This window comes from Ambystoma mexicanum, chromosome 6p (assembly GCF_040938575.1).
Source record: "Ambystoma mexicanum isolate Mex_15411 chromosome 6p, UKY_AmexF1_1, whole genome shotgun sequence".
NCBI lineage: Eukaryota > Metazoa > Chordata > Amphibia > Caudata > Ambystomatidae > Ambystoma > Ambystoma mexicanum.
The window spans coordinates 156,966,539-156,992,542 of record NC_090935.1 but is presented as its reverse complement, the minus strand read 5'-3'; the positions used below and the strand labels follow the sequence as shown (position 1 = coordinate 156,992,542).

Here is a 26,004-nt window from a genome sequence, read left to right as displayed (position 1 = left end):
GATTGAGAGGTTTCTGGCCACCGTAAGGGGCTAGTCCTTGCTGCCTTATCAACTGTCGTCCACTTAAAGAGTGCCTTGTCTGCAGGAATTTTGGCGGGAATACTGAGTGTGTGGCCTAGGAAAATTTGAGTTGATGGAATTATTTTCCTGGTTATGTCTCTCCTGGGCTACTCTAAACATCCTTCTCTTCCGGTCTTCCTTGCATCAGTTAACAATAATTTCCTCATTGGTGTCATTTCATCTTTTGTGTTTCTCTGGCATGCCAAGTGATGAAGAATATAGATTACGATTGTCCTCATATTCTGAATGTTACACCTCGCATTGGGGGGGAAAAATGACGAGGGCTCAGAAGTTTACCATTTTGCTTTTTGGAAATCACCTGCAAGCAGAATGATCCATTTGATAATGTCGGTTTCTGTTGTCGGGAAACATCGTTGTTGAATGGTCCAATAATTGACTGCTTTGAAATCTGCCTCCTGGGGAAGGGGCAGACCGTATGGGTGTCTAATCTGTGCGATTAGAAAAGGATTGAGGCATTCAAATGCAGAAATTACCGACAAACGGGAATGCCATTTTAATGGTGAACTGCCATGGCAAGAGGATTTGGATACTGTAAAGACTTGCCTATTGCTAAATGTTTATTTGATTCCAAAGTTGGAAGGTGCAGATGTAATTTTGGAATGCCATTTCTGAGCTTTTAATGATGGAAATTCCTGATCGTGTTTATTTAATGTTTTTAGTTGATTTTAACACTGAATGCCTTCATGTAAAGTATTATAATGGGGTTGGGGAGCATCTTGTTTCACTGAGCTCCAGGGAACGTGGCTTAAAAACGGGAGCTGCTTTAGATGCTTGGGACTTGTTGCTTACAAATGGTAATATTTCAGGAGACTGAGCCCACCCCTATCCTCGATACACTTGGCATGGCTCATTTTCACATTCAACTATAGATTACACTTGAGTCTAGATTTGAATGTTTTAGATTGCATAGGGAGTGATCATAGCATATTGGCTCTGTAGCAACTACTTTTCAACCAGTAAATAAGGCTAGGTGCATCCAAAATGTGGTTTAAAAAAAGAACTCTCCCAGAATTATGACTGGTACTCCTGCATAATTGCTTTACTAAAATAACTCCCCCTTTTGTCTTGGATAAAGCCAATGTGATATAATTTAGAGGCCCTAGTAACTATAGGTTATTGGCTTTATCTGTGGTCGTGTCCAAAATATATTTTTCCTGCTCAAGAAATTTGAATGAGCCGGTTGATGAACTGACTATACTGATGGATGGATAGAATACAGTGGAGTATTGATAATGTCGAAATATTCCAGAGAATGTTCTTCTCGATTATGGTGCCAAAAACAGGGTAATTATAGTAGCATTGTGATATATTTTGATATGTCTTGATGAACTATGTGTTTGTAATTTCGATTCTGTCTAAGGTTTTATAATAAACCAAGTACATAAGAAATCGTACCTAGTGATTGTTCAGTATTTTGGTGTCCAAGAATGGTAAGTTGTTTTTAATTCAATGATTGAATGTTACTCAACAAATGTTGTGTTTTTTTTTTTTTTTTTTTTTTTTTTTTAGAACGGATTTCTTTTGTACCTACTGAAGTCATACTTCGTGGTTTGACTACTGTAAGGCAATTGAAGAGTGTACCAATAAACATCCCAATGTTTACCATCTAATGGTACGTTGGGGGTAAGGGGGAAAACTTAGTAAGATGACAGTCTCTTTAGACTGGGTGTCTATATGGACACTAAAGAACATATATTCGAATTGGCGCTAGATACCAAATAGCCTTGAGAGATGTGGAAACAATGTTGCAGTGACTGGAGGGTAGAGACGGAACTTCATTCTGGACAATAATGAAAGCGCCCTATGTGACCCAGGGCTTCCCATTGTGGGTGGACTACTTTTTGCAAAAATATAAGGGTTCCCATTCAGAGAGCCCGTTGCCAGAACAAGTGGGTGGACGCTAGTAATTTTGATTTAAGCTCATTTTATAGTGCAGTTCTAAATCGTCAAATGCCACAGACCCCAAAGGTTTTGTCTAATGTGGCACTAAAATCTGAACCCTTGCTTTGGGACAATGTATTGTGGTGCTTATTTCACGATATTCTAAGCAAGCATTTCCACCCTTCACTTTTACTTTAACGCACGTCAGGGACTTGGAGGCTTAAGGGCACAGACAAATGATAACCCAATATACATTGCGTCAGTTGATTTGTCTACAGCGTTTGACCGGGTGATCCGAGGTCGCATTGGGCTAAACTGACTAAATGGGGCATGCCAAGCGGCCTGCTGAAGCTTAGTACGGCCCTCTATGAAAACGCAGGAATCTGCTCAACCTTGACCCATTGGTATGATGATGGAACCCCCCCCACCCCACATCCCCCTGCAAATATCTGACTACATTCTGGTATATTTGCGATAAGTTGCTATTGGATCTTGGTATGTGTAGGCCAATCTGATTACGAATCCTGACAAAGTGAAACTACTGCTATATGAAAGGGACTGGATCATAACAACGGAGAAATTTCACACCTATCCGTCACTAAGCCATTTGCAGTGGACCATAGACAGTATGGGTCTGTCTCATTTTTACAGACCCAATTCCCAAACCGATATTAACACAATCTACTGCTTAAATTACCCTGCCAACGAGAGAGGTACCCTATAGGAGGAAGGTCATAGATGTGGTGGACACCGCGTGCCATTATTGTGAGAAAACCAGGAGAAACGGAAACGATGGCGCATTTGCTATTGTATTGTCAGCGCTTCAGACAATGAATGTGGACTTATCAGAAGTTTGTCAAGTGGGGGACAAGGGGATGTCCATTATATTTGATCCAGATATATTACTATTCAGAATATCTCAGTTCTGGTGGTAACATCTTTTATTAAATCTTTACATTTTTCTATGGTCCAGGATCAGGAAAAATTGACCGGTTAAATTGATAAGACTGTAGAAATGGGATTTTTGCTTGGGTTGTTGAAATATGTTGCCATTGATGTTATTGGATTTATGTTTATATCTCTTGAAAGGATCTGTTTTTATTTTGTGATTAGGTATGTCTTCCAGTAGTTGTGTAGTATCTCTATAGGTTAGGGACACTGAATAGTAAGCTCACTATTGGTGATGGGGGGGGGGGGGGGTGGGGGGGTGCGGGGGGGGGGGAGTGCTGTATTTTGAGAGCGGCAAATTTATACCATCTGTTGGTAGGTGTCCTGTTTTATTAAATCTCTACTGTATGGCATTGCTCCTATGATTTTAGTAGGACTATAGGCCTTTTAGACTAGATTGCTGTTTGGTTCAATGATATGATGAAATGTCATATTGAGGTTTTTTTTTTTATTCTTGGTGCTTGATTATGTTAATTCAATCACATGATTAATTCAATCACATGAGTCTGCCTTCATATGTATAATGAAATTTATGCATTGTGGTTTAAAGGTTTCAATGTAAATCGTAAACCAAAAAATTAAATCCGTCCTGGAAAGAGCATTTAACTGTCTTCATCTTTAACGGGTGTTGTGTGGCTGCTACCAGCTGTCTAATACTGCCCAATTTCTCTCCGGGATTCATCTAGATATTTGCGACTATGATCTTGAGGGAGCTGCAAAATTGGGCGTATAAGGCTGATTGCAGTGATTATTACCATCTGTATTAAAAAAAGGGAAAATGCCTGATGCTTCATCCAAGAAGGTCAGTTTGACCAAAAGATTGTTTTAGCGTGCCTTCTTGGCTTTGCTGCAGGCATTTGATTGTGTAGTCCGAAAGCAAACTTTGGCAGAAAATACTGGCCTTGGGTTGTCGTCGTGTTATGGCCGGAATTTGTGAGGTACCAGATCGTGAGACAAAGGTGACTTTTACCTTCTAACATTAAAGACAGCTGTCCCATTATCGTGTCTGTTTTAAATTGATCGAGATCTAGGGCAAATCCGAAATTTCCTTCTATATTTGTGTATTTTGTTCACTGGACCATGAAGGTGTGGTTCCGGGGTCCCCAAATGAACAGATGCATGTTGACCATGCGATAAACCCATTTTTGACTGGGGCATAGGTATGTGACTCTTGGTTTAGCTGATCAAGATCCCGCTACAGAAACTTGGAATGCTATTCTCTGTCGCATTTACGGTTTGTTACAAATCTTTATACAAACACATTATTTCATCAATTAAAATAAACATACATTCTATCACAAATAAAAGAATGGGTTTAGTTTAGAAAAGTCAAATTTCTAATTTAAAACTGCTCTTCACCTAAAAGAGGGTAGATGTGTTTTTATAAAAGAGCAACAGTCGGTCAGATTTTAGTACCACATATTAGCTGGTGCTGTATGTCCACTGATAATTAATTTGCCTAGCCACTAAATAAAAGTGGAAGTTTTTCTTTTTTTCTTTTTTTTTTTTCGTTTCTATCGCTAATTTGGGTGTTTCCAACATTCCAATTTGTATTTATATTTGCACAGCGGATGCTCATTACTTTTGGAATGCCCAACCTCGGGCCAAAAACATCTCAAGTGCACAGCTGGTTCAATCTAAACCTCATACAAAAACGTTATGATCATTGGATCAGGAGGGAATACATCGATTTTCTTCATTAAGTGTATATTCCTTTAAGAGGGCATATCTCTGTAAGGCCTCATACTGCATAATCCAATCGATCTTCCTCTTCCTTTTTATCGTTAATGGATTAGTAGCTAAAAGATCTTTATTGCATTCCTCCAACCTAGATATACACTCCATCCTAAACAAATGTTTTTTATTTAAACTTTATTTTTATTTTCCAATAAAACATGTAACCGGATCAACAAAAGGTAACAGTTCTCAAAAGTTCTAACAGTATTTACAGTACAAACTATCAATGAGTTAAATGAGTAATTCCTGAGATTATAATTATCCAATGAGCATAATAACAAACGTACCCATACCCTATTGTCATCAACCGTCTATACACAATTAGTAAATTGGTATATCTAAAACCAAGAAAAGAGGGGAAAAAAACATGAAGAGGAGAAAAAAAACACTACACACCCCTCACCCAGCATGACTTATATTTGTCATAACCCACATGAACACGCAGCGATCAGATGTCATTCACTAAACCCACTTCTATGCACCATACAAATCGTTAAAGGGCGACCAGATATCCAAATAAATCTCTACCTGATTTCTCCTGTAATGCATATACTTTTCAAAATCTGATATCATTGACCCAATGTTCCACCTGCCGCTTTTTCCTAGTTTTCCACAATCGCTAAATTTGTTTCACTGCCACTATTAAAACCTTATTAATCCAACTCCTATACCATCTAGCAGTCATAGATTTAGTGCATGAGATCCAGTGTCTTTCTCACGTTCTCTGCCCCTTGCCTACCGGAGATTAAAACCAACTTGGTCCCCATGCACCAGTGTTGGAAGATGCTTAGCCAGCCTGTTAGCAAAGAGTTTGGCCAGTGGTTTAACATCGGTGTTAAGAAGAGAAATTGGACGGTAAGATTGACAATGGGTAGGGACTTTCCCTTCCTTCAGGAGAACCACGACTAGAGTGGACATCTTAGGAGGGAGAGCCCCCGTGACCAGCACAGAATTAAACATTTTAACCTTAAACGAGGCCAGGACCGAGCAGAATGGTTTAAAGAAACTAACCATGAATCCGTCATCACCAGGCGTAGTGCCCTCTTTCAGTGAAGAGGTAGTATCTATTATTTCCTGCGGCGTGATGGGGACCTACAGGGGGGTCAGCCCTCTGGGGTGGTGGTGAAGGGGGTCAAGAGAATCCAAGAACCGATCAATATCGGTACTGTCCCCCGAATAATCGGAGGAATAAAGACGCTCACAGTATTGCCGAAATTGTGGGACCCGATGGCATCCACCTCCTATTATTTCTGAGCTCCCTCAATCTCCAAGCCAATATCCTGTCTGCCGTTTCCCCCTCATCTCCATATTTTTTTTTATTTTACATTTATAAAACGCTCACAGCCCGCAGGCATCGAGGCGCTGTTACAGGAATTGTTTGTTTTTCTTAGTTGCGTAATTGTGTTTTTTTTTTTTTGTCTTAGTTACGTATTTATAACGCGCTTAAACACCCAGAGGTTTCTAAGCGCGGACCCGGGGATCGAACCTGTTGTTGCTTCGTGTCGTCTTGCTTCCAAGACGTGCGCGCTGCCGCTGAGCTATCCTCCCGGGACAATATCCTTCTGCTTTAAAATAGGCGAGCTTCCGCTCCGTCTGACCTACCAAGAGAGCTTGAACCTTAACTGCTGCTCTTTCCCATATACCTGGGAACATCTGCAACCTCAATTTCCCCCCTGGTTGAATGGAAGCTATCTTGGCTGTTTTTTTTTTCTCTCCTCACTGGCCCTTTCCCTCTTCCTCTGCGCGCCCATCTCCATGAGGATGCCCCTGATGGTAGCTTTGAACGCCTCCCAGACCACTGAGACGCCCACCTCTCCATTATCCCTAATAGTGAAATACTTGTTAATGGAACCCCAGAGAGACTGCCTCAATTCCTTATCCTGCAGCAGGGAATTCTTGCATGACCATCGACTTCCAGATGAGTGGGGAGAAGGGACTCCCAAACAGACCCTAACTAAATCATGGTCAGACCACGGAATGTCCGATATGTGCGCCCAGAGCGACAAATCTATCGGGATGTAATCTATCCTGGAAAGCGTCGCATGAGGCTTAGAGAAGAATATGAAAAGCGGGTTGTGACCCTGTCCACTGTGAGTCCAACAACTGCAGCTCCCCATTAACCCTAGGCACAGATCGGCACCCAATTTGGCCGACTTCCTATCCCTCTCAGGACAGAGAACCATATTAATATCCCTCCCCTTCCCCCCCACCACCAAGAGAATACCCTCTGAGAAACCCATAATCTTCTCCCTTCTCCCTCATCCCCTCCCAGAATAGATCTTGTGCCTCGTTTGGGGCATAGATGCACATCAAAGTCACTGTCCTACCCCTCACCTCCCCCTTAACCATAATATATCGACCCTCGTGATCGGAGCGCTGAGCTCTGGGAGTAAAGAAGTGGGCCTTGGGAGACACCAGGCTTTCAGCACCCCATTTTTTTTTTTTTTTTTTTTTTTTTGCAGCATAAGATGAAGAAAACATGTGCTGGAGGATTGCAGCCAATGCCCCCCCACCCCGCCCCCCCCCCCCCCCGCAGCGAGGGTCCAGAGGACTCCAAAAAGGCCTGCGGTGAGGGGGGGCACGGGGCGCACCAAGGCCAGCAGAACATCTCTGCGCCCCCTGGTGGCTCCCATGCTGGCTTTTTTTTAAAACATTTATTTTTGTTTTCAATTTTGATCTACAAAGGGAGATGAAATTCGTTTCTTGGGTTTTCATCTTTGGCAACTGTCTCAGAATCAAAAAATGTATGCCTGCTGTTAAAGCAAGGAGACCTGCTGATGGTTTGCGCCCCCTCAGTAACCCGCTCGCCGTTATACTTTGTACTATATACTGTTCTTAGGTTACCAACTGAAGTTCTGCAACCTGGAATGTGCTTCCTTGTGTCCCACTCTAAATGTTCTTATTTCTCAGGACTTTAACGATTAGCCTAGTTTGGGTGCACCACAACCAAGACATTTGGATGGGCTCATCAAACGCATGCCACAACTCCCCTTCAAGGTCTCCAATGAACTCTCCTAACAATAACCTGCTTACATTCTACACTCCAACACAATACACTTGCCATCCAGGTCGTCATCCATTCACAGCAAATCCACCCCCAGTTATCCCACATCTTATTACATTTTACCTTCAATACCCGACTAATGTATTGTGGCATAGTGGACACACAAGGCACCTGTTTAGATCCTGATTGCTAACTGCATGCATCCATTTAACAGCAACATTTCTTTTTTATTTGGTTTGGTTCTCTTCCCTCAAACCGAGCCACACTTATCAGCTAGAGCACCAAGTATACGCATTGCACGTTGACTGCAGCTGCTCCAATCGCCATGCCAAGAGCCTCTCCCAAGGAGAGCAGCACAATTGACAGAAGTTTCTTCACATGCACAGAGAACACAGGCGGTATGCTAAGTGATGCATGAACTTCAGTGGATGGATATGAAAGAAAAAGTAAGACATTTTTACATGTGTTCTGCTGCGGCAATTCATTACCACTTGGTCTGTTTCAAGATGCATTAGCATGTCTTTGCAAGCTTCTAGATCAGGTCCTGATAAAGTAAGTATAACTGCAGTTTTTAATACTAAATAAAGTTCTATATGCAAAGCCTGCCCCTACGCTATTGTGTCTGGAATCCGTGCGATGCAGTGGAGTAACTTTGCTGAACATGTTGGGGGGACATGACATCTGATGAAAAGGTGCCCCATCCAAATGAATGGGGACAAAATGGTGTGCCATGAAAGTTGGGGGGGGGGGGCACAAACACACCCGCCCCCCCTAAAATTACGCCCATGGTGCGATGTGTATTACTTTAACACTTGAATAAAAGCATTGCGTGGTTGGTAGCCAGACTGGGTTTCTGGGCCATAGTGTTTTGCTTACCCAGTTCTTATCTTGGTGCACATTTGCTCAGTGTAGTCTGTCCTGTGCTGCATAGGCGGGCTTGGCACATTTTGGGCAGGTTAAAACGGTTTGCTGAGCCATGATGCTGACAAGGCGTTGGCAATAAATGGTGTCTGTGTTGCAGAGCGTGCAGCCTGCCTGTTGCTAGGGCTGTTTGCCATTCTGCCTGCACGCGGCTCCAAAGTGACTTTAACCCCATAGCTGCTATTTCAATAATGAATGGAGGCAGCAAAACGCCTCCATAACTTTTGGTTCGAGGCGTTTCCACAGTGCACTTTTTGTGCGATTCATATTGATTGGGATAAACCATACTAGTTTAATTGCAAGTTGAATGTACGTTTCGAAGGTCTCCTGCAAGCAGTGAAACTGAACTAATGCAGTTGATTAGGAAAAAACAGAATCGGATGAAGTTATATTTGCTATCGCACAAGGACTGATCAAGGCATATCCACTGCATGCAAACGAAGGAATACATTGTGTCCATCCCATTTAAGATTTTTTTTAAAATGTGATTTGCTTTACAAAACTTCACATTTCATTATACTAAAAGATTCACCTTTTCAATGCAATCAAATAATTGACAATTCATGAATAGGTTAAAATATTTAAACTAGATTTGCGTGTCTTATATAAAAAATGAAGACAGTTAAATGGCGCTCCTAACATAGCATATACTAGTGCAATAATGATAGATTTATATGTGCGTGCCTGCAAGTAGAAGACACCACAATATTTCAGATTGATTCATTGTAATGGGGCGATATTCCCCCCCATGCCAACCCGGTCGGCATATTGCTCCGTTGGCATCTGCGTAGTTCCCTACTTGGGTGTTAAATGTTGCGTTTTAAAAAAAAAAAAATATATATATATATATAACGTACCTTTGCTCCCCGTCGCCGTGCTATTCCGAAGTTGGTTATTGATGTTGAAAACGGACTTCCGGAAAGCACTGAGCGGCCCAGTGGCGGGAAGCAAAGGTATTTTTCCCAAAAAAGATTTCTTGGCACCTTTTGTAGGAAACTACACATGTGCTAAGAGGTGAAGTGGGTGCGCGGGGGGTGGGGGGGAGCGGGTGAAGGGAAGTGGGTGCTGCTAGCCAGCATCCACTGCCCCGACCCACCACTCAGCGCACGGAAAGCTGGCTTGTACCATACAGTACAGCCCGTGTTCCAAGCATCCGATACACTAAAGGAGTTGTGTACATGATCACCTGCCCGTGCAATTTGCGCTACATTGGGATGACGGCCAGAGAAGTCAAAAAATGAATGATTGAACACACATCCTGCATACGAACAAAAACTGGCAGCACCTATGGTTCCTCACTTCCTGGCAGAAGGCCACATAGCCGAATCCTTCAAATGGACTATCCTTGAAAAGCTAAAGCGGCCAAAACAAGGAGGAAATTACCACGCTCTGCTCTTCACCCAAGATAGGTTCAATCGAGGCCTCAACGAAGCCATGCGGTAGCAGGAGCTTGCTGTTCTCCAATTTTGAAGTACTTTTCAGCCCCTTCTGTCCGCCTGCAACATGTACCCAGCAGATGTTGTGGCCCTGCAGACATTTTGGCACACTATGGAATTGACCCACTGCATTCTGTTTCCTTGTGCTTTTTTTTTTTCTGTTCCTTCTTTTCGCCCTTTTTTTCCCCGCCCTTTTCTTTCCTCCTTTCCTCTTGCACCCAGCAGTTTTTGCACACTGCAGCCCTGCAGTCCCTGAGTTTGCCATCCCCGATGCATTCCATCCATGCAACCACATGACCCATGGCGGCCGCTTCTCCCACCAACCACCTGATCTTGTGCTCTCATCCTCCCCCCACCCCACCAACCTGTGTTCCTTTCCCCATCCACAGGCCTCCGCCTTATCCACCTACCCCCCCCCCCCCCCCCCGGTGCTGTGGCCCACCGCATCTTGTTGCACCCCGTGACTTGCCCCAGCCCTTTAGCTGCCAGCAGACCAGCCCCCCCCCCTTTCACCCTGCCACTCCCTGCCGGCACAACACCCTTTTCCCCCACCCCCTAGTCAGCCACCCTTTCCTTCCCCCTCAGACACGGGCACTTGGTGCGGGCCTCCCATCCCCGGGACCTGCCCTGAGCGATCGTTCGTGGCTCGCACACACCCGCGACCATAATCACCCACATGCAGAGAGCTTAACTCCGCTCCCATTTTCATCCCCCCCCACCTCCCCTCGCAGACAGGTATTACACCTTTCCCTGTCCACAGCCAGGCAACCCCAGGGAACAAGAAACCCCCAAGCAAACCCTCCCTTTCCCCCCTTTTTTCGTCCACGGCGGGATTGAGGGTGCCTGACTAGAGGGCCAGAGCAGCTCTTTTTCTTGTGTCCAACGACCAGGACTTCCACCACCATTACCTGTCTCCTAGTATCCACCCTTAAGTAGTGTCCCCATTGCACCGTCCACTGTGTACCATTATGCCCTTACGGTGTGGGATGGCATTTGCTACCCTGGCTTAGGTAAGCCATAATTGACCGTGTTACTTCCTGAATACTCACAAGGCATAGTAAGTTCGTCCTCTTCTCCTTTTTCCCCCAACTGCTCTTAAATATTGTGCATTTCCCCCCTCTTGCTCCCTCCCTTGCCCTGTCGGGACTTAGAAACAGTATTTTCATATTGTATAAGCGCCTCACAAGTAAACAATAAAATAAGTGGACCACCTTACCCCGTGAGGTTAAACGTGGGGAAGAGACTTTGCTCAGCCACAGCAACATATCAATTGACAAAAGACTGACTAGGACTGTGTTTTCTTCGATTTGATGGTCAAGACTGCTCCCATTTTAGATCTATGGCTAGATAGTTTTTTTAACACCATCCAATTATTCAAATAAAGATTTTGGAAACTTGCAGCCTTTGTATCTGTCATACGTTTGATACCATGAGTCTCTCTCACCGCACACTACACTACATTAGTTAATAAAAACAACTTCACACCGGGCTTAGGCTACTGCTCTATCTATGACCTCTTCAACCACAGTATTAATTGCAGAGCAAACCTCCATCTGCTCCCTGGATGCTACATTCTAACATGTTTTCCTCCACTTGAACCTTTTTGCCTGGCTGGAATGCTCTAGGTCATGGGTGCACAACATACGGCCCGCGGGCCAGTTGCGGCCCGCCATGCCGTTTTTTACGGCCCGCCTGCAACAAAGACTTTCCTAATGGAGGGCAGCCCGCAAGCAGCATCGGCCGCCCTCCATTAGGAAAGTCTTTGTCTTTCGGGCCGGACAAAACACATGCCCTCATTGGTTCAGTGCACACGAACCACGCAGCTCCTACGAGCCACATAGTGCGTGTGTGCTGCACCAATGGAGTGCCAGCACTACGGCTGGCGTGGCCAGTAAGGCTTGATGCCGGCAGGCATTTCAGCCTTGCTTGCCACGCCAGCCGTAGTGCCAGAAGCCTCGCCAGCGTTCCAGCACGTCTGGGTAAGTACATTTGGGGGGGGCGGCTGTATGTTTGTGTGTGTCTGTCTGTCTCTGGTCAGGCCTGACTGTTTTTTGTTTTTGTATTTATGTTGAGATGTGGAGGTGGGGAGGGTGTCGGGTCTTCCTGAATGTGTTTGTGTGCACGTTCAGTGTATGTTGAGATGTGGGGGTGTGGGGTCCGGGTCTGTCTGTCTGTCTGTATGCATGCATGCTTGTGAGTTTGTTTGGTGAGTCGGGGGGGGGGGGGGGGGGTTCAGGTTTGTATGGATGAATGGTGTATGCATGTGAGTTTGTATGGTGAGTTGGGGGTGGGGTCTGTATGGGTGCATGGTGTATGCTTGAGTTTGTATGGTGAGTTGGGGGTGGGGGGTTCGAGTCTGGTCTGTATGGGTGTATGCTTGAGTTTGTATGGTGAGTTGGGGGTGGGGGGTTCGAGTCTGTATGGGTGCATGGTGTATGCTTGTTTGTATGCAGGGGTTGGGGTCTGTATGAGTATGTATGTATGCATGCATGCATGGTGCATGCTTGGTGGCATGGGGCATAGTGTTTGAGGGGTGGGTGTCTTGGGGCATAGTGTTTGAGGGGTGGGTGTCTTGGGGCATAGTGTTTGCATGTGGGTGGGTGTCTTGGGGCATAGTGTTTGCATGTGGGTGGGTGTCATGGGGCATAGTGTTTGCATGAGGGGTGGGTGTCATGGGGCATAGTGTTTGCATGAGGGGTGGGTGTCATGGGGCATAGTGTTTGCATGTGGGGTGGGTGTCTTGGGGCATAGTGTTTGCATGTGGGGTGGGTGTCTTGGGGCATAGTGTTTGCATGAGGGGTGGGCGTCTTGGGGCATAGTGTTTGCATGAGGGGTGGGAGCCTTGGGGCATAGTGTTTAATAAGAATTAGGGGTTGAAAAAGCCTCCTGCCACGCCACGCCTACCGCCCCACCCACATCTACTTTTCGGCCCACTATAGCCATCATGTAGGGTGCTTTCTGCCCTCTGTCAAAATCAGCTGTGCACCCTTGCTCTAGGTACATCAAGTGTTACGTTTTTAATTTGAACTTATTAGGGTTAGAAATGAGCTTTTCGCTATTGGAGCCAATGTTGTCCAGTGCTGTCAAGCAAACTGTATACATTCTAGACCGAGTGGTAGAGTTGGCCAGGCAGACTCATCAGATCTTATTGCAGTCATTTTTTTTCTTTTTTTTGGTGGATTCATGATCTTGTGTAATACAATCATCCTTTTGTGTAATACGATGAAATCGAGAGATTGTAACGCAACTCCATTCTAATTAAGACAATTGGTAGACTAAAAGGAAGATATAGCGATTGTTTCCATACATAGTTCTCCAGGTTGTCGAAAGAGGTCGCCAATGCGAAATTAAGGATCTCAAGACCATATAACTGGGTCTGACTCATTTTGCCCTTGTAATATCTTCAGTGGACTCATTGTAAATGTGAAAAATGTAACTTCTGTTGCATCTGGACTGCCAGAGGCACCAGTTTAGCTCTGTCTTTACGGAATAGGCCCCTGTTGTCTTTTAGAATATAGTGGAAAGCCCAAATGAACAGTTCCCCCCCCCCCCCCCCCCCCCACCTGCCTTCGGTCTCCTTCCCTCATTCTCTCGGCAGCCCAGCTGCATTTGTTTAATTATCCTGACTTCCCGCCGCCATTTCATTATATCACTCCACCATCCTGCAGAATTCTTTTTTATTTCCTCCTCCTGGGCGACGTTTATCTTAGTCCGCCATCCCGCTGCATTTTATTGAATTATTTAAACCCCCTTCCCGCGGCATGTTTATCTCAGTCCCCTACCACATTTATTAATTTTAATATTCCCCTGCGCCTGCTCTGTCCAGTGCGGATAGTCCCACACAGACCCACGTGGCCGGTGCAGCCACCCAACCTCAGTTCCATTGCCATGCTCCCTTGCAGTCTGCCAGTCTTTTATGCTCCGCTGCTCCCCGCCTGATTCTTTTTCCTTTCAGTTTATTTTTCATTCCTATCCCTTCCCTGCCTTTCTCCAGCCCGCCTTCATCACCTCCTAACCCCCGCCCAGACCTGTGGTGATTGGCCTGCTGATGGAACACCCAACCAGCATCCCTGCGATTTGGGAACCTGCTCAGGCAGCCATTGGCTAAGGGCCACAAGGCAAAGGGCCTCTGTGTTTGCCAGTGTTTGCCTGATGCAGACAACCTACATCAACCAATAGTGTGGTGTGGGCGGGGAGTACAGCTATTACTGTACTCCAGTAAAACCCCTCTACTCCTATTGCCGAATTGTGAAATGTATTCTACATTTAGCTTAATTGTGTACAGATGCCCCAGGATTCGGTGCACTTTAAAATAAATACTTGAGGATTACCCTAATTGTGAAAGGTTATTCTGCATTTAGCCCAATCACTCAATGTCTTGCTACACATTTTAGGCCCTCTTACAGTGAATGTATGATTTTTCTTAATTGTGATCACATTACTTCTTGCTCCGCATTTTAGGCCCTACTCCTTCTTGAATCTAGGTGAGATGTAACACTGCTCTTTGTACATGGATGGAACCCAGGATGTAAACAAGGGTAACCATTTTCTCCCCTCGCACACTGCGCCTTCATAATGTAGCTGAAGGCACATGCTCATTCCGCACACCCTACACTCTCGTAGAACACCAAGACTATTGCACAGTACCCCTGCCATAAGAATGAAGCTACCTTTGCCTATCTGTTGGCTTTGCTACCTATTCTGTTCAAGTTCGCGTGTGAAAATTGATACAGCTTATATCAGTCATCTCAGCGATTTAAAGCCTGTAGTTTTGGCTGGGAATTACTATTGTGAATATCTGCACACACATCCACTTATTTACAGTTTGGACATAAAGGGACCTGAACTTTGGCTGCTTTAAGTAGACCATAATAACAGAGGGGCCAATTGGGTCCGTAAAAGCCGAGACTGTTGGAGGGCCTGCTTCCTATAATTCTGGTGCATGGTTTCCTTGTGGTTTCCACGTTTCTGGGAGACTGCGGGAAGCCCCTTCTTTGCTCCGTGTCCACTCCTTGTATAACTCAGTTTTTTTTTATTATATTAAAAGATGGTACCTTAATCTCAGTTCTTCTGTCAACTGATTGTTTTATATTAAACCCTGATTCGCACTGTATCATTCGGAATAAGTGTTTTAACTTTTGAATGCGCTGCTGTTTCCACAGCACCCATTTCAGCTGTTCTCATTATGCTGCAAAAAGGCCTTAGGAGTCAACTGAATGATGAAGAGGCCATTATTGAAAACCTAACCATGGAAGAAAACGCCAGTGTGGCGCAGCAGGTTAAAGATTCAATTAACAACTTCACTATGGAAAAAACATTAAAGCAGCGCCGCATGATAAAGATTCTATCAATCTTAAAACACCACTGTGGCCCCACAGACCAATGAGCAAATATGAATTGGCCGACAGTAAGATTCTTTTTTTTTTTTAAACATATCTTTATTATTTTCATTGGTCATAAACACAACAAAACTTTATCAACATTTCACCCCCAACTCTCCCTCCCCCCCCTCCCACCCAGGGACCCATGTGACTTTATTCGTGGATTCTTTGTGTTGGATATGTCTGTGACCTTTATGTTGTGGGGGCACCATTGATCCATAAAGTCTGACTGCAGGTGTTCCAAGACCCCACCCCATTCTTTGGTGAATTTGTTCTTAGTGCCTTGGATTGTGTGGGTGACTTTTTCCATTGCTAGCTGCGCCCATACTTTTTGAAGCCACGTAAATATTAGCGGTGTATCCTTCTTTTTCCAAATTTGGGCAATTGTTGTCCATGCCGCGATGAGAAGCCCCACTAAGCATCTCCATTGTGCTTTCGTGTAGCTTCTTGTAGTGTCATCTCTCATGCCACACATCCATACTCTCTCTTCTAGTTGTCCCACATTTGGGAGTATCTTGCCCATTTCTCCCTTAACTTCTTCCCAGAACGGGACTATTCCTTTGCAGGTCCACCATATGTGTCTCCATGTCCCTACTTCTCCGCACTCCCTCCAGCAGAGGTTAGATGTTCCTGGGAACATAGTATGTAGTCTCTGAGGCATGTAGTGCCACTGAGTCACTATTTTTATCCACATTTCTCTCATCTGCACAGCTCTTGTCAGTTTGGGGATTTGAGCCCAAATGTCCTCCCACTGTTTTCTCGTGTGTTCCATTCCCAGCGTTCTATCCCATTTGAGCATATATGCCCATTTGATTTCTTCACTTTGTTTGTTTATAAAGTAATATAGTGTTGAAATCCATTTCTTTGCCCCAGAGTTGGTTGTGATGTATTTCTCAAATGGGGTTAGGGTTCTCGTAGCCGCATTCGCTATTTCGGGAGTTTTTAGCCAGTGTTTAAGTTGTTCATAACAATATCTATTCCGTGTGGTTCTTGTTGTGAGTGTGAGGCATGATTCGTATTGAATAATTTCATTGTTGCAAAACATTTCCCCAATTTTCGTTATGCCCGCCTCCTCCCAGATGTCTGATGTACCCTGCTCTAGCCCTGGCGGAAACTGCGGGTTCCTCCATATGGGTCTGAATGGGCCTAGTGTGTTGGACAATGCGCCCTTTCTTGTTTGGGTGTCCCACGCCTCCAAGGTCGTGCTCAGTATTACGCTGATCCCTATGTTGGGGTGTCTGTGCTGTTTCTGCTTCCATAGTAGTTCCACTAGAGGGGTTCTAGCCACCGCCCTATCTTGTGCTGCCCATAGCTGTTGTGGGTCTTCTCCCAGCCATTCCCGAAGCACCTTCAGTTGGGCCGCTTGGTAGTATTTTTGAAAGTGGGGCAGTGCCATCCCTCCTTCCCTAGTTGACGAGGTTAAGACCGTCCTGGACAGCCTCGGAGTTTTCCCTTTCCACACAAAGGTTGAGACTACCCTCGGGAGTGATTTGAAGAATGAGCGGGGAATCCCCACCGGCAGGGCCTGGAAGTGGTATAGGAGCCTTGGGAGAATGGTCATCTTTACCGCCTGAATTCTACCCCACCATTAAATCAGCAGTGGGTTCCATCTTCCTATGTCTCTTCGAATGCTAGTGAGTAGTTGTGGATAGTTTTTACTGTACAGTTGGTCTACCTTGTGTGTGAGAGTGATTCCCAGGTATTTAATACCCTCCTCTGCAATCTTGAGGTTGAGTGCCCTTGCTTCTCTCCTAATCTTATCCCCGTCTCCTGACAGTAAGATTTTATAGTGGTGGCTTTGATTCATAATTTAGGGGAAGATGTCACCATCCCAGCTGTATTGGATTAGAAGGCATCTCCTTAGGCTTGGCAAGTTTTGGCAGGTTGTCTCACTGGGGGGAGCAAAATACCCTAAAGGTAAAAGTAACAGCCAGAAAATGTAAGGCAATCCACCCTTTTCTCCATAATTGCTGGGCAAAAAATAAGAACTTCTTCGGCAAACAAACATGTACTATTACTGAAATAAAATCAATCCCGCTGAGGGGGATTGCCAGGCTAGAACACTATGATTGAGGATATACGGGTGCCAAGAAACACTGAACTCCATGACCCGAGCATCATAGTTTGCTGACCTTGCATTGGAAAACATTGAAAATATGAACTCGGACCAAGTAATCCACGGTGTTGTACAACAGACATGTGATTCATCGATTGGGGGGGTCACCTACGGAGCTAACGACTTATCAATGAATACACAAATAAAACTGGCTTATAGAGGGGCCTTATTCCGGAGGCTAACCATGAATATGAAGAGGCAGCAGTTCACCTCAGGGAAGTAGATGACGGAATCGGTTTAACACAGCTCAGTTTTTACATCGAACATGGTTCTAACATTTGGTCTGAAGTGAGAACGCACACCGAATTAATGACCAGTTATAAAAGACTGGCAGGCCATGAAAAGAGTTGTGTATCCGCAGTGAACCAAGTGCTTTTATTGTAGGCGAGGTACCTCTGACAGCGGCAGTTTATTGAACACCTGCTGGGCGAGGTTAAGGTGAATGTAGAAATTGAGGTTGTGAAAGCTACTGAGGGCTCCTGTGCCAGTGGCGGAACAATAGAAGATCGAGTGGTTGTAATGGTTTTACCGGGTATCGTAGATCTGACCACAGATGAAGCTCTTGAGGGAGAAGAGTGGCATAATACAATCAAGAGGGTACAAGGCTAAGATATAAAAAGAAAAAAAGTTGAAAACATCAAACGTAATGCCGCCTCCCGTAAATATTTCTGCAACCTCACCATACCAGAGTCAAGGGTGGCAATAGAAGAACTGGTTGCTTTGGGTGATTACACCAGTCCTGGAAGAAAGTATGAAGGGGGGTCGCTCCTGAAGTGAGAGTTGATGCTAGTCGGGTAGACTAGAAGCAGCCAACCTCAAAGTAATGACCACAACCCCGGAGAGAATATTTTGTGCAGGGCCCACAAGGCATAAGGGATTGATTGGGGATCCAAACTGACCCTTAAGAGGAACATTGTGGTGTGAAATTAGATGGCATGATTGGGGACCATACAACTTCCTCTGTCCTGGAAAAGGGGGAATCCCAACCCTAAAAATATGAGCTGGATTCCTCTGGTATGGGCCGAGATCCGGTCAGAGTTGTTGCCCCCTCAATGGACTTGAGTGAACAGTTATTTGCTAGGAAATTATACTACCCTACCATGTCCATCATCTGTCATGGCCAGCAATGAGTGGATATTTTCCACCCACAAAGTAACTGGACCAGCTGGCAGTACCCACCAACAACAGTGCCCAGAGCAGGCTACAAGTCTTATGTACCCAATCCTGGCATTACAGGTCTTCCACTGCTGACCTGGCTGAAACTGTACTGGTTTTCTGGCCGTCCTCTGATCTCTGGCCCAGGTCACCTCTCCTGCCAGTCACACACCTGCACTGCCTTCCTGGCAAACTCAGCACTTGGGGGGCCGTTTCTGTATCCCTAAAGTCCCACTATCCGTACTTGACACCTGCTGGCCTTACTTTTTACTATTTTATTCTTTTATCCCATGTACTGCACTGTCCCCCCCCCCCCTTCCCATGCACTTGTGCGATCTGAATGACACCTGGCCTAGTAGGATCGTTGGCTGTCTTCCCTCGGTTTCCCCCTCCCTTGCCTCATTACGCCTTGAAACACTTGTGTATAGGCGCGTTATAAATGCCATATATCATGATGTGATTCCCTTGTTATCAGAATAGGAAACCTCAGAGCTCGGGGTTGGTGAGATCTCAGAGCATTTTGAGGAGAGCCAAAGGAAGTGAAGGGCCGGGGGCAATATATACATGAAAAAAAATGAATATAAGATTGAGGTATTGGGCATCCCTGCGGTCCTGATCTTCTGGATTTCTATGCTCCACAATTTCACAGCTTATAAAGTCAGGGTCACTAGGGAAGGTGTGCTTACTGAGCCCATAAGGACATATATGGGCCTGAAGCAAGGTTGCAATTTGGCAGCAATACTTTTTAATCTCTACCTATGTGACCTTGATAAGTTGTGGAAAGGGATGGGAACGAATGCAGTGAGAATGGGAACTCTGCAAATGCATTGGATCGCATTCGCTAATATCATTCTGCTAGATTCTACTCCAGTGTGTCTCCAAGCGAAGCTCCAGTCATTTGAGTTATATGCCCATGCCCAGAACCTCGCGCCTAATGCAACGAAGACTAGTATAATTGTACTTCACGCAGGAAGGAAGCTAAAGATGTATAGATGGAGGATTGGGTGGAGTGGCAATCCCTCAAATGTCAGAAATAATTTATCTAGGCTATTACATGAGTAAAAACTGTTAAATTATGGAAAGACAGGCTAAATCAGATGTTTGCTAAATATTGGCAATTTTCTTTAATACCGTTGCGCAAATTTCTGTTAATGAAAGTTGAAGCCATGATGCTTTACTCTTTGGACATGTGTCTGTTTGATCTTAGTAAACCACTTGACACCCCACAGGGGTGTTTGTTAAAAGGTGCCTTACATTTAGATTGTGTAGTGCGCCATGAGCTTGGCCTTGTTTCTGTTATGTAGGGTATTATAGCGTTTATGCAAAAATTCTGAACCCTCCAAACTCCCTATATCAAGAACTGCCAGAAGTAATTCAGTCTAAAAGGGTGGACACTCTCAACCTATTTGATAGGCGTATGCAAGGCGTGCTAGATCTTTCTGTAACCCACAGTGATCTATGTTTAAGACCAGCATTGGTTTGAGAAGGACTGGATTTGCACTCTGGAACAGCTTAAGGATTACAGTACCTATACTGAATATGCTAAATTTCCTCATAGAAGATCACCATGATGCACTTACATAAGAATTTTTCCTTGCATATATATTCGGATGTGTATTATGCGTTTCAAACTGAACCAATTCCGTACGCGTGAACGCTGCATGCATTGGGAAGGAGTTGAAAGGAGTATACGGCTGGTGAATTGTAGATTTGCTATGTGATTTGAGCCTTTAGATACAATTAAGCACTCCGTATTGGAATGTCCTCAATTCAGAGTAGCTCGGACAAATATTTTGCTAAAATGTGTTAATTCAAACTCTGAGGACTGTTTGCAATTTCTGTAGGAAATTATAACCCATTAACATTTGCCTTCGTACAGCTACTGAAAACTATTGAAGCCAATTTAGCCAGTACTTTATAATTTGATTATGAAGTTGAAAATGTATTTTAGTGATTATTGAATGTTTATGTATTTTATGAAGAAAAATCTTAAGTTGAAAATGCAGATCTGATATTTTATTTGATTGTGAATGATTTTGGTTTTCTATGTAATCATATTATGTAAAGGTTTGTTTTAACCATAAACACATAAAACATATTTTGGAGGGAAACCAAATTCCCATAAGTTGTAATAACTACGGTGGGAACTCAAGTTAGTTTTCCAACCAGACTGATCAGGTCTGATGCAAGTGAGGCATTATAAAGGCTTTAGAAGGCAAAACTAAGACTGGTCCCAGGTTAAAGCAGCATTATGGAACTGAGCCTGCTATGGTTGGTGTGGACGTTGATGGGTTGATTCAGGAGGATATGAATCTGAAATTCCTCTCCTGGAATACGAGGGGGAATGCCCATTTGCTAACTAAGCCGGAAGCCATGACGATTGTTGGGGAGGAGCAAGCGGCTTTGGCTAGCCCTCCCTGCACCCCCCACGCGTTTTACAATTAGTCAAGACTTCTAAGCACTATAGAACAGAACTTATTTTCATGCAAAATAATCACACACAGGTATGGTCAGTCACTAAATATACGTTGGTAACATTTTAAAATATAATGTACAAATAAATTAGTTGAAAAACATGTATTGATGTTGTTCTGTGTAGTTTAAAATCAAATGTCAAAGCACACGGTAAAAAGCAGGTTATCTGCCAAAGAGGAATGTGCTTGCGCTAAGAATAGATTGCAGAGCTTGTGTGCAGTGTTGCATCACTGAGTCTAAAGGCTTGAACAGAGAACATGGTTGTCCAACTGGTCCTGTCAACCACAGGCCAATGGGGACTAGAAAATGATTAAAAGCACGACAGAATACTGTGGGGAAAAAAGGATTCAGCACAACATAGTAGTAGAAAGGTGTTTTTCTGTAGGAATTATTGGACCACATCAAATGTAATTTTATGGAGTAAGCGCTGAGAGAATGGCGGGGAAGATGTGTTTATGTATGAATGTTTATAACCTAGTAAATTATGCTAAACAAGAGCGACAAAATATTCTTGCATATTCAGCATACTGTTATGTAGATTGTCCCAAATGGAACATGACCATGCAACACTGGAGCCTCTGTAACATCCCTTGTATGGCAAGAAGAACAAGTTTGGAGAAGCTCTGCTGGTATCCAGTGACCAAGTGAAGGGTATTTATGCCCCAGGCACAGCTAAGTATCCAGAGGACCTTGGAGGGATCCAGCGACGACGACAGAATGCTGGCCTCAAATGGCAGAGTTCTCTGCCATTTCCCCATTCCTCATGATCTGTAAAGATTAAAGTCTTGTCATCACCTGCAAGACAGCTTCATGACTTTTGATTCTCTAGAGGGGTGCATTTACTATGGTTTATGGTGCTTATGGGTCCCCTGTATTTTAGGGGTGCACCCCTGTAAAATGGGGTTCGCTTTCTGGAGAGTAATTGTATATTTTTGCAAGAATCATGGATGGTGGAAAATCTGTCTGGTTATGAGGGCTTTGATCAACCAGACCAGCAGAACAAGATGGGGGAGACAATCAGGTGGCCTGCTAAATTGCTCTAAAAAGTACTTTGGGTGTTACATCTAGATCTTCTAACCTCCCCTTTGGGTTTATGGCAGTGAAGGTACACTCCTTGGTTGTGGATCTGGAATGACTTCCCATTAATGGGCTGGTCCAGGCCTCTTGTGCAGTTTGAGCAAGATGATCTTACCGACATCTTGGCTCAGGGTCTTTCCACTGACCATGTGTTGCCATTTCATGTGGCGTTGCAAAAGAGGGTGGCTGCTACTTGGAAAACCCGGGAGAGTATTCCGGCGATGAACACGTTAACAAAGAAATACCACCCATCCTGTAGTGACCCAGCTTCGTGTCCACACACCCCACTCTGTAGAGTTTGGTGGCTACAGCCACCTCGAAGCAGGCAGCGTACCCTACCATCCCTCCTGATGATAATAAGCGGGCGGGCGGGCGGATGGATGGATGGGCAGGCAGGCAAGTTATTTTCTGGTGGGAGTATGGCGTTGACATCGGTCAACTCCACCTGTGCCTTAGCAAAGTTTTTGCACACACTGTGGAATTGCATCTCTTTAGCAGCTGAGCATGTTCTTTAAGGGAAAGAAAGGGATGGTTTTCTGCCTATTGTGAAGGATGCCATGTGTGAATCCCTTCAGTCTGGATTGGGCACTGCGGATGGTGTCAGCAGGTCCATGACTACGAGCACTGTGATGCACAGGTTTGCGTGGTTGTGGAAGTCCGGGTTTGCACCAGATGTGCAGGCTCATCTTCTCAATGTGCCTTTTGTTGGGTCGCCTTTGTTTGGCAGAAAGGCTGACAAGAGCCATGAGGTTGCAGACCTCCAACGCAGCAGCCAAATCTGTTTGGGCACAGCTGTTTGACAACATCAGCCGTTTCGTCCTAGGGGACAGCAATGGAGGAGGTGGGGGTGCCTTTCGCTACTACTCCCCATTTGGAAGGGAGAGAGGGATGGCCAGTCGGAGGGGCTAACATGATTTTCCTTGTGGTGGATGAGGTAGAGGTGCCAAAACCACTCAAGCAGCAGCCTCTTTGCCATCGGGTTCTGTCGCAGCTGCTTGAAAACTGCTCTGAGGTCTTCAATCATTGTTCACAGGTACGGGGCAGGCTGTCTTAACATGTAGAAGAGTGGCAAGCCACGGCTACTGCCTTACTTTTCTACGACGACCTCATGACAATCCACCGGGGAAGCAATCTTTGAGGGTTCTGGATCTGCTCCTTGTGCAGGAGATTTTAACCCTGCTGTCGAAGGGCACTATCGAACCGGTGCCTGTGGCGAGAGGAACCAAGGTTGGTATTCCCCCATATTTTTGCTTCCCAAGAAGGACGGAGGACTGAGACTCATCTTGAACTTGAGATACTTGAAGCAGGCAGGGCGCAGTCTCCCACGAGTGGGAACTAGCTCAGGAAGTCCTTCAGGAGATCTTCGCCCTTTGGGAAACCCTGCAGTGGACTTGTTTGCGTCCGGTGCCAACCGGAAGTGCGAAAGTTACTGCTTGAGGGCATTTCCTCTGGGAGGAGCTCTAGGAGACGCGTTTCTCGTGGATTGGTGATTCCCGCTTCTGTAAGTGTTTCCTCCGATCCCCGTCATGCCTCAAGTTCTCAGGAGGGTACGACTGTTCAGGATCCTCATTGCTCTGGATTGGGCCAGGAGAGCGTGTTGCATGTCTAGACATGTCAATCTGTCCTCCAATACATCTTCCCCAAAGAGAGGATTTTCTCGGGCGAGAGGAAGGTCTGGTTCTACACCCAGAGGTCAAGACTCTCAACCTTCACGCATTGTTTAAGCGTTTGAGATATAAGGATTCTGACCTCCAGGATGACGTGATCGGCAAGGCAGCCAGCAGCAAAGTCCCTTTACTGTTGGCGTAAGGTTTGCTACTGGTGCAGAGGAAAGAATGTTGATCCTTTTCAGTGCTCCATTACAGAGGTTCTCTCCTTACTTTCTTTGGCCCACAGGGGTCGTCCGGTGGGAATCATTAAATCTTCTTTCTTCGAGCGCTGTCCGAGCAATGCTCCTATTTTAAGATTCCACTGATCTGTTTGTGAAAGGGCTCACAAATGTGTTCCTGCCGTCGCCTTTTAGGTGTCAGTCTGGGACCTTAATTTGGTCTTAAAGTTTCTGAAGGGTGCTCCGTTTGAACCTTTGCACTCTTGTCCGTTAAGATTGTTGACATTTAAGACTGTTATCTTGGTTGCAGTTACCTCCGCTTGAAGAGTGAGCGAGTTGCAGGCACTTTCTTCTAAGCCATATTTTACTTTGTTCCACAAGAACAGGGTTGTATTGAGTGTACGCCAATCCTTCCTACCAAGGTTGTGTCAGAATTTCAATTGTCAGAAGGTGGTGCTCCCCGCCTTCTATCGACGAGGAGAGACTCCATAGGTTGGATCCTAGGAGTGCTTTGAGCTTTTATCTTTTTTAGAATGTCGCAAATCAGAGTGGCCAACCAGCTTTTTGTGGGGGTAATCTGGACACTGATTGGGCTAAACAGACCTTCCTTCATCCTCACCATCTGACTGACTGACAAGGGCCCTCCTGAGGGCTTGCGGCTCATTCCACCAGAGGCATGGCTACATCAACAGCCCTGCAGAAGGGTGTAACAAAAAGAACATCTGTGATGCTGCAACATGGTCTTCCATACACACGTTTAAGCATTATTCCCTGGATACTTACCATGCTGCTTTTGGTAAGTCAGTGCTGTATTCTGCTGTTTAATTGTGTATGTCTAAATTCTTCTCACTCCTCCACTCATGGATACTGCTTTCGGAGTGTGTCCTAGATGAGGAATACATTGGAGGACACAAATCCTTTCAAAGAACAAGTTACTTACCAACTGGTAACGTTCTCTTGACTGGCTGTTCCTCCAACGTATTCCTCATCACCCTCCCAGCCTACCCCTCTCCAGAATTTCCAATGCCATTACAGCTTTCGTTCCAACAAGGCTGTGCAGTTGAGGTCGTATTATGGGGATGTGTGCCACACGTGAGGGGGGGCATGAACTGAGGCTACGGGCGCTGTGCCTGCTACTTGTATCATCTGATGACGTCATCCCCGACAGAAGCCTTCGAGGGACATCGACTCGACACAGGGCGCGTCTGCCAAAAAATTCCAAAGCAGCATAGCTGTGGACATTATATGTCATGAGGAATATGTTGGAGGAACATCCAGTCGAAAGAACGTTAGCAGTTGGTAAGTAACTTGTTCTTGTGCCTAGTCAGGCACTAAGGTGAATTTTCTATGTTAGCTAAAACTCTTGTATGTATTACCATATACATATATCTACATGTTTCTATTGAAGTATACCAATACTAAGTTAGTTTTCAACTTAACTCTACGTAGGTGCATGAAGCAAGAATTATGAAGGATCACTGTACCTTATAAGTCTTGTCGCTCCTAATGAATGGACTATGATCCTGAAACGTATTGAGCTCACAAATTTACTTGTGCTTATTGTTTAAAATGACCACTTTATTTTGTATTAATAAAGCATCAAACAACACTTGTCAGTAACAATTGAACAACCTGTATATTTGTGAATGCAACTTTATTTTACTGCAAACCAATTCAGGCTTTAGTGTCGCAAGCTTTGACTGAGCTAGTCCCAGTACCAGCGGTGTTCAGGGGAGGGGGTGTCCGTCAATTAGGACACTACTTTACTTTTCTCTTGATAACACAGTAGTGGTTAACGTGCCAGAGCTGCAATTTCTCCCCTACACCCTTCATTTATTAAGTATCAAGATGCACGCTCTGAGTTCCTTTACTAATCCTATAAGAGGTGTGCGTCTCACTTAATTTAGTCAGGGGTTGGAAGCTGCAATCCCCCAAAAGGGTGGTAGAACACCAATACCTTAACT

General features: G+C 44.9%; 1 protein-coding gene across 1 annotated transcript in view; it reads left to right on the top strand.

Moving 5' to 3' along the window:
- UBE2R2 (ubiquitin conjugating enzyme E2 R2) overlaps nt 1-26,004 on the top strand; it is a 193,046-nt gene that overhangs the window by 52,164 nt on the left and 114,878 nt on the right. The gene's annotated exons all lie outside the window — the stretch shown is intronic.